The 8663-nt window shown below is 42.7% G+C and overlaps 1 protein-coding gene across 2 annotated transcripts in view; it reads right to left on the reverse strand.

Annotated features, from left to right (window-relative positions):
• Window positions 1–8663, reverse strand: part of MAMDC2 (MAM domain containing 2) — a 56561-nt gene that overhangs the window by 35220 nt on the left and 12678 nt on the right. The window lies entirely within an intron of this gene.

Genomic DNA, 8663 nt, shown 5'->3' on the forward strand with positions numbered 1-8663 from the left:
CCTGAATACCCCCACCAGATCTGCCCCTGAGATAGTCATCTTCAGTAAGTCAACAGGGTTTCCAGGTAACTCTCACAAAGTTGAATAGAACATTAAAAAAAAGAAGAATTTTTTTAGAAAAGCACAGCCTGGTGTGATGAACACAGGCAGTTCACCCAGGTAGTCACCCACCTTCCTCTGGTCAAATGGACAAACCTGACAACAGCAGTTCCTTCAGCAGCTTTCTCTCCAGCTCACCTTTACAAGCTGAGTCTCCCTACAGGGATTGAGGTTTATGATTTGTTCTTTTTCTTGCCACATTCACCAGACCAGGCCAGAGAACTGTTTGCCAGCCCTGGGCGATAAATCTTCCAAGGTTCCTTTCCTAAAGGATGGCTTTATGAATTAACTATCAGCTCCACCTCCTGCCCTGGCCTTTGCTCCCCTCCCAGAAAGTTCAGAACTACAGCTGTTAGCAAGCCTGTCAAAACTAATACAATTAGTTCTGAAACACTCTGTGACTGTGGCATCTGCTTGCAGCTACTACCAATCTGGAAAAGTCTTCCAGCCTCCATCCGTCAGCTTGCCTGTGAAAATCTGGCAAGGGTCCAGCCTCAGCTGCCGTTTTCTGCTTCTGATTTAGAGGAGTTGCTCCACTGCACTGGGGATGCTTCCTCTCCTTGTTCTCCTTCAAGTCCCAAGGTCCTTACATCATGCACCAGATCTCCTGTTTGTTCTGAGTCACAAGCATTTTTTCCTTTCACAATGACTGCAACAATTTTTATTTCTTTTGTTTCAACCAATCCATCAGTCTCTGGAAACTGCTGTTCACATCACTAAGTTCTCATTTTCATGCTACTCATCACGTAATTTCGACAACTTTTCATCTGCTGACACAAAGGCTGCCAAGCTTTTGTTGGGTATCTCTGATTTTCCTTGAAACAGCTGTTTCCAAAAGACATCTCCATGACTTCTGTTAGCTGGTATACATCAACATCTTGGGTCTCCAATAGAGGTAACATTTGGAGACACAAGATGCTCTGCTGTGAATTTCTGGATGGGAAATAATTGAAAAAAGTTTTTTCTTTATTCTTTGGCATTCTAAATGATTTTCCATTTCCCCCAGTCCACAGGGAATGTTAAAGATAAGAAGCAGATACAGTAGAAATCACTAAGCATCTATTTGTTCACATTTCTCACCTCTTCCATTACTAGCTCTATTTTCTTGCTAAAGCATTTTTCCACCAGGATCAAGCACTGTGACATCTCTTCCAGCACAGCTGCTTGCCTTGGTGGAGCGCATCCCTCCTTCAGCAGGAAAATACAAAATTTCACTCCTTTCTCATTATGTTGTCTACTTACTTTGCTCATTACTTCTTTTATTTGCTTACATGGGTGCACGTGATGTGATGTAGTGAAGTATGCAGGTAACACATTACGAGCTCTGCTCTGTATAATACGCACATAATGTGCTCTGTGGTATAAGCACATCTCAGCCTGGCCAAGGCAAACCAGCTTAACTGTAGTCCACATAGTTTTGGGGGCACATCTTAGAAGAAAAAACTTTCAAACCTGCAGGCCAGCCCTCCACAGGGAGCCAGCATAAGGAATTTGGTGAGCCACATGATGAAACAAGGGACTTCTTGCTGTGTTTTAAAAGGGGGCATTTATGGGGCAACATTTCTCCTTGGATCAGAGTGACAAGAACAGCCATGGGGAGTAACAGTTTAAGAAAGAGAAGAAAGAGATGCTCCAACCCAATCAACCCTGTTTTGTTTTCAAAAACCCTGGTTTTTTTGTTTGTCTGGATTTCCGTCATTTGGAAGATCAGGCTTTTGCACGTCAAAAGTAAAGATTTCTTGGTTCAGTCATGTCCTTGGTGTACTCCAAAATGGTGTACTCCAAAACTAAAAGCCCATGGTGCTCACCATCTATGCCAAGCTCTGAAGCAATCCTGGACTTAGGGAAGCAGTCATACTGGTCACAGGAAGTAGTGGTCCAGGGAGGGAGAGGGCAAGTAAGCTTTGGAGTTCGCATGACGACTGCCCATCACAACTTGGCTTTGGTTCATGACAGAATAGGGTCACAGCATGCATGGGAGGTCTTGGACCAGGTTTTCCCTTGGGGAAATAAAAAAACCTCAGCTGGTGGCCTTCTGGAGTGCATCTGCATGTAGATGCACTAAATGCAAGATTATACAAGCTAAACTTTTCTGCTGCCTGGATCTGCTCTCTCAGCTTCTGCCAAATCACTTGGCCTACTGCATTACCCTGGAAAACAGCTCATCTGCCTAAACACTTGTCTGTCTCTCCCAGCTACATCAGATCAACTAAAATGGAACCTTTGTACACAAGCCTTGTCTCTCCAAGGGAAACTATAGATTCACTTGGGCAGTAGAAATTCTATTTATTCTGACACCCGGCTGGGCCCCAGGTCCTACACAGATGGGGAAAAAAACCCTTGAAATACATATTTAGTTTCACTAGCATCAGGAGTTGAACTCCCATTGAGTTCAGTTTCCTGCTTTACATAAGCATAGTGGTTTCATATTCTTTTTTATACTAGAATCATTGGGATAACTGGCAGGCTTATGGTGGGCTGATCAATAATCTCACATCATAAAATGCAAACAGAACAGCAGACAGGTGAGGCGCATATTTATATACAAGAGCTGAAACAGCTGGCTATAGAAAGAGCTTACCAATGAGCTAATCAGATCCTGATGAGTGAGGGCAGTAACCTGGTCACAGGTCACCTGAGGGAATTGGCTTAGCCACACCATCAGTTTCCAAAAGCTACAGGAGATCACTGTCTTCTAACGTGTCTATGCCCCTTATTTCCTGCTCTACTCACTTGGTGGCCATTCTTGAGGAACTGACCCTAAGCAAGAAAGCAGCTGCAGTGACTCATCTTCTGCCCCAGCAAGCTTCATCCTGGACCAGGTGCATGCAACGGTGAAGACTTAACATGCAAAATCACAAAACCTGTAGTCAAGGAATACATCTACTGATGTTGAACATCACAACCACCAAGCCCATGGCTAACATTTTCTGGAGTTCCACACAATTGCATGTATCACCTAACCATTTCAAAGATTGGCTTCAGTGTATTAGGGATGCTTCTAGCCTTGCAGTCCTGTACATCATTCCTGCTTGGCAGGAGCTGGTAGCAACTGAAAGTGTGTATGAGGTGTACAGACAGACGGAGCCAAAGTCCACAAAACTGGAAAAGGGTTTATGAAAACAGTCCCAAGATATATAACTGTAATCTCTAGAACACCTCACACACAGTGGTGAATTTACTCATGGTCTCAATATCCATAAAATTCACAAAATATTTTACAGGATGCTGTGGGCCTCTGTGGGGAGGGGCTGATGTCCTAGGATTCTCTCCCCTGTCCCTAAGTAGTCACAGTCCCTAGAACCACTGGAAGGAGATTCAGTCATGGAGCTTCTGCTCCAAGCAGGATAATTGAACTACCCAAAATTAGTGAGGATCACGTAGTATCAAAAGCAAAAGACAACTCCTTGAGCATACTCCAGTGTAAGGAACAGAAAGAGATAGATGGCAGTCAATGGTATGAATGTTTAGTCATTTAGGAGATTTAGGAAGCAGTATTTGGCTTTCTACAGCGTATCTAACTGCTGATTATAAGCAATTGTGTTTTGATATATTTTAGCTTCCCCAGTGTTATATAGGTTTTATTTTAATTAAAATAGCTAGTCAAACCCTTCTTTGTCCAACTCAGTGAACCACCTAACACATCTGAATTCACCTCAGGCCATCAGATGTCACTAGGCGCAGGGGTCTGCCATCTGTCTGTCCCAGTCCAGTCTTCACACATCTGTCACACTGTGCTTCCCCTTGCTAGGCAACAGTCAACAAATTAAGTCCTTCAGGCATCCCCTTCAAATACTCCCCAGCTGGGACACTTGTCATCACAGATGCTAAGACTTTATTGGTCACACAAGCCTCAAATATTTCCATTTTCTTTTCCTAGATTACTTTTGAAGTGAAAAGCTGACAAGAATGTTGATGAATTTTAGCACTTTCTGCAATGTCATTCCAGTGAATATCCAGTATTATCCTCAGGCAATTGCTCACAAAGGAATTCAGCAAATCCCACTTGAGCTGTAAGACACATTTATCAAGACTGAAGTAAAACCTGAGATATAAATGAGTCATTGAAAAAAATCTATCAATCTGACCCTGCCAGTGCATGAAACTGTTTTCTTCAAGATGTCCTCGCTGACTCCTCTTTCACAGTCAAAGAAAAAGCTTGCCAAAACTCTCCAAAGTAATTGAGTTCATAGTGTCTCATTAGATATTTTTTATTATTATGTTAGTATTATTCCCCCTAAGGGATCACTAAGGCTATTAGGCCTTATTCTACTTATTTTATATCCTAAATAGCCTAGAGAGGAGGAGGCTGAGGGAAGGCCTTATTGTGCTCTTCAGCATCCTCACGAGAGGAAGCGGAAGGGTAGACACTGATCTCTGCACTCTTGAGACCAGTGAGAAGACTCAAGAAAACAACATGAAGCTGTGTCAGGAGAGATTTACGTTGGATACCAGCAAAAGTTTCTTCACCCTGAGGGTGGCTGGGCACTGAAACAGGCTCCCCAGGGAAGTGATCCCAGCACCAAGCCTGACAGAGTTCCCAAAGAGTTTGGACAATGCTCTCAGGCACATGGTGTGATTCTCAGGGTATCCTGAGCACGGCCAGGAGTTGGACTCGATGATCTGGATGGGACGCCTCTAACTGCATATTCTGTGATTCTGTGATCCTAGGGTGATCAAATATACATCAATGAAGTTTATGTAAATCCATAAAACATTTGTTTAAATTATTTTCCACTCAGTGTGCTAAATCTCACTGGGCACTTAACTACCCCAAAGAAATGGTTCCCTTGCAAATGTACACCCTACATTTGAGTACTGCTCACAATGCAGCTAAAGAACCCCAAAATGTGCCAGCAGATCTGACCTCAACTCCTCCCAGCTGGCTGTTAGTACCCAAGAGTGGTCTCAGATGGATGCTCAGGTATGAATAAAGTGTAGAATAAGCACACTGTGACACTACCCTCCTGTTGCCTCCCAGTTCCTGCTGCCATTTTTCAGCATGGACGTCTGCCTCTGCTGGTTGTGGTATCAACTGTATGAGCACACAAGCCTAACTAAGCAGCATGTGCCTCACATTTATTCTGAATAAAAACAAACTATGCAGAAAATAAACCCTGCAGAAATAACTTTGCTCTATCTGCCAAGCTTTGTGTGGTCTTTCTAAAAACAGTCCTTAGTCCACATCTTCTGAGAATGCCTTTTAGTGTCATATTTGCCATGAAGTATAACTCATAAGTTGAGACAAGGCAAATGCTGCAATGCTTGAAGGCGTTACCAAAGTTCATACAGCATCAACAAACACATTCAGTGCCGATCCCAAACACATGTTCTCTGTGTCTGCAGCTTCCCCAGGAAGAGCAAATTCTCTGCTGCAAAAGTATTTTCTGCAAACATGCGTCCCTCGAGGGGAAATGGGAGCAAGGAGCTCACACTGGGCGCCTGTGAGTGCTCCCATACGCTGCTCACAGCACTGACAGGAGTGCTGGCATGTCTAGCTGGTCACTGGCAGTGACTCACTGCTTTGTTTCTAGTGAAACAATTAAAGAAACAGATTTTCAAGCCTGTCCCTGCAGCTGATCCCACCAGTTTCGCCTGATACCCTGCAGAGCCAGAAACTTCTGCTGCCTGCAGAGAAAGCTCATTGTTTACTGAAGAAATGTGCAGTTGTGCTCATTCAAGAAGTATGAATGGACATCTTTGGGAATACAGAGAAAATTAATTCCTTATTAAATGTTAATGAGCGATCAGACTAACTGGTCAACTGTTATTTAGGGTTCAAATTTCATACACAGGCTGCTTGACTCTTTAAAATAAAAAAGTGTAGGATAGGAATGTCTTTTCCAGCCTCTGCTCCAAGCTACACACTCAAATAGCATCAACAGCTGCTTCACAACACACACACACATGAGATTTGCCAAGAAATGTGGTATCAGTGCAACCTTCTGACATGGTCCCCTGTGAAGCAGGAGAAAGACCCACTTCCAGAGCGAACAGAGGGGGAAACTCCCAGAGCTGTTGCTCCTCCACACCTCAGAAGCTGAGAGTAAACTAGCCCGCAAGAGTAGATGTTTGCCAAGTTTTATCTTGGAAAACAAGGGGAATATTTATAGCCATTGGGAACTCAAAAAATACAAAAAGACAACCTTTTAATGCATGACACTGAAGTAACCTGAAGTACTGAGCCCTATAGCTGCAGTGCTCTGAGGAGGGAAGAAAAGCACAAGAGCTCACATACCATTCTTCAAAAGCCTGGTCTCTAAAGCTACCAAGAAGCTGATAGAGGCTGACCTAGAATGAAACAATTATCTAAGGCAAAAAGTCTTCACATTCTGAATTTAGGAAAATGTAATGACACTAGAACGCTGCAAAGAACTTTACTATATGTATTTTACTTTTTCCATTAAAAAACAATTATAAAGGGGGGATCAATAAAATACATCCTGCAAGTAGGTAACTACATTTTCTGAAAGTTTCTGAAAGTAAGATTCATAGAGGCTCCTGGTGAAAAGGAATGACAAAAGTCAGAGGGTCTGCAAAAGCTTATCAAGTTTTGTTAGTAATCCTTGCCAAGTAAATTGGTGAGTTTGTTCCTGACCCGCTATATAAGCACAGTGGGTTTTGGATGAAGGGGTAGGGTAAAAGAGAAGAGAGAGAGAGAGATGTTAATTAAAGAAGGAGAGAGAGAAAGAGAGAAAGGAAGAAAGAAAAAGATGTCATCAGTCCTGGCTCTAGTATTGAACCAGCTGGGGTGTCCAGGGTCCTGGAAGTGCCCAAGCACGCGGGCTTTGCAGAGTTAACTTTCTGCAGGTAAGTTATCCCTTCCCTGGAGATAAGTTTCTTGCCTTCTATGTGAATCAGCTACCACACATTGTACATTCTTTTAGACTTCTATGGAAATAGTGCAGAGGTCTTTGGTAGTTTTTGGTGGTCTTCATTTCCCCCTACAGTTCATACCCACTTCTTGTCCTCAATTCTGTGCCTGCACTGTACTGTGTTGTGCTTATCTCTGTGGTGGGAATAGAGTATAAGAAATGTGTAAAAAGCAGTTTTACCCCGTAAGAGTTGCAGCCAGGCCAATTATTCAAGATCAGAAACAGGCTTGACTCACAGCTGTAACCAATAAGGAAGAACAGTCCTACAAGACAGGGAGAACTGGGACCTAGAGTCAGTTGCTGTTTGGGCATTGAAGAAGAAGGAGCAGTGTTGAGAAGAACTACCCATGAGAAATCACCGAGAAGGTATGGGACTCTTGCAATAAGATAACAACACTTTTACATTGAGAACACAACATATCTCCACATTATTATTATTAAATATTATGCAGTTGTGCAGTAAGCTGGTGAAATAGGAGAATAAAGCAGTAAGTATAGACTAGTTCATTACAGTTGGTGTTTTAAAAGCAATTAATTTAATTAATTGCTTTAGATTAAAATTAAAAATATGTTACAACTGAAGAAAAGAGCAAAAGCAATTATTTGGAGTATTACTTATATAATCAGTTTGATTTTAATCTGACCAGGGAATAATTTAATGAAGAATAAAAGTTTGGAACTGAACAACCCATCTCATGCTCATTTCTGATGCTCACTGAAGTTGTCACAGTACTGGTCCGTTCTCCCTCACAGCTTATGGCTCTTTGGTTGCGGATGCTTGCAGACTGTTGCTGACATAAGACTATTGATATTTGCTAGAGATGATGGACAGCAGAAGTGGTTGATAGAGGACTGACAGAGGTCTTGATATTTCATAATCTTTGTAATTCTCTCAGCTTTCTAGAAAAAAAATTGACTTATTGTTTGGCAATATACTGATATAAAAAGTTGGAAGAAATAAAGTGACTGAAAAGCAGAGCCATGACTCCTGGTTATATTTTGAAATTCCATACTGCGTATCAGTTCCTTTTTGCCCTGGACTCCTTCAGCATCCTTTTCAACAGTTATACTGTGGTCTACCTATCTAAAGCATTCACAGCTTTGGACAATCTACCACTCCTAAACTCTCTTCCATGCCTTTGCAGGGCGGTTTCTTGCCACCTTCAGGCACTTCAGGGGACAAGAGTGACCACAGCAGCACTAATGGAAACAGATGCAGCAGATTCCCTGGGAACACCATGCAACCTCCTCAGCAACTGGTGCTTAAATGCACCGACCCCCTGGCCAGGTAAAGTCTGCAAACATCTCCCCAAAAGACTTTACAGGCTGCCTTCTTCCGCCAGGCTAGAGCAAAACATTCCTGTGAGGCCCCTTCTGTCTGCCACCCTTCCCTGCCAGGGGGTACACTGCAGAACAAAACAGCTCATACACACACTGTACAAAATGAGATGGTACAACCACTGAATCAGAAAAGACCTTATGAGGATAATTCAGCTAGCGCAAATGTCCAGCAGGCAACAATTCCATTTTCCAGCAAGTTTCAAAGATAAAGTAGGGGCTTTTTTGTCTTTTTGCAGAATTGTTTAAATATTTTCAGGCTGTGGACTTCTGTCAAGACTTCTTACTGCTCTGGGCTTCAACTTTCTCACAGTGGACTAACCTGCAGGTCAACCATAGGCATAGCAATGA

The sequence above is a fragment of the Motacilla alba genome, chromosome Z (genome assembly GCF_015832195.1).
Source record: "Motacilla alba alba isolate MOTALB_02 chromosome Z, Motacilla_alba_V1.0_pri, whole genome shotgun sequence".
In the NCBI taxonomy this organism is placed as follows: domain Eukaryota; kingdom Metazoa; phylum Chordata; class Aves; order Passeriformes; family Motacillidae; genus Motacilla; species Motacilla alba.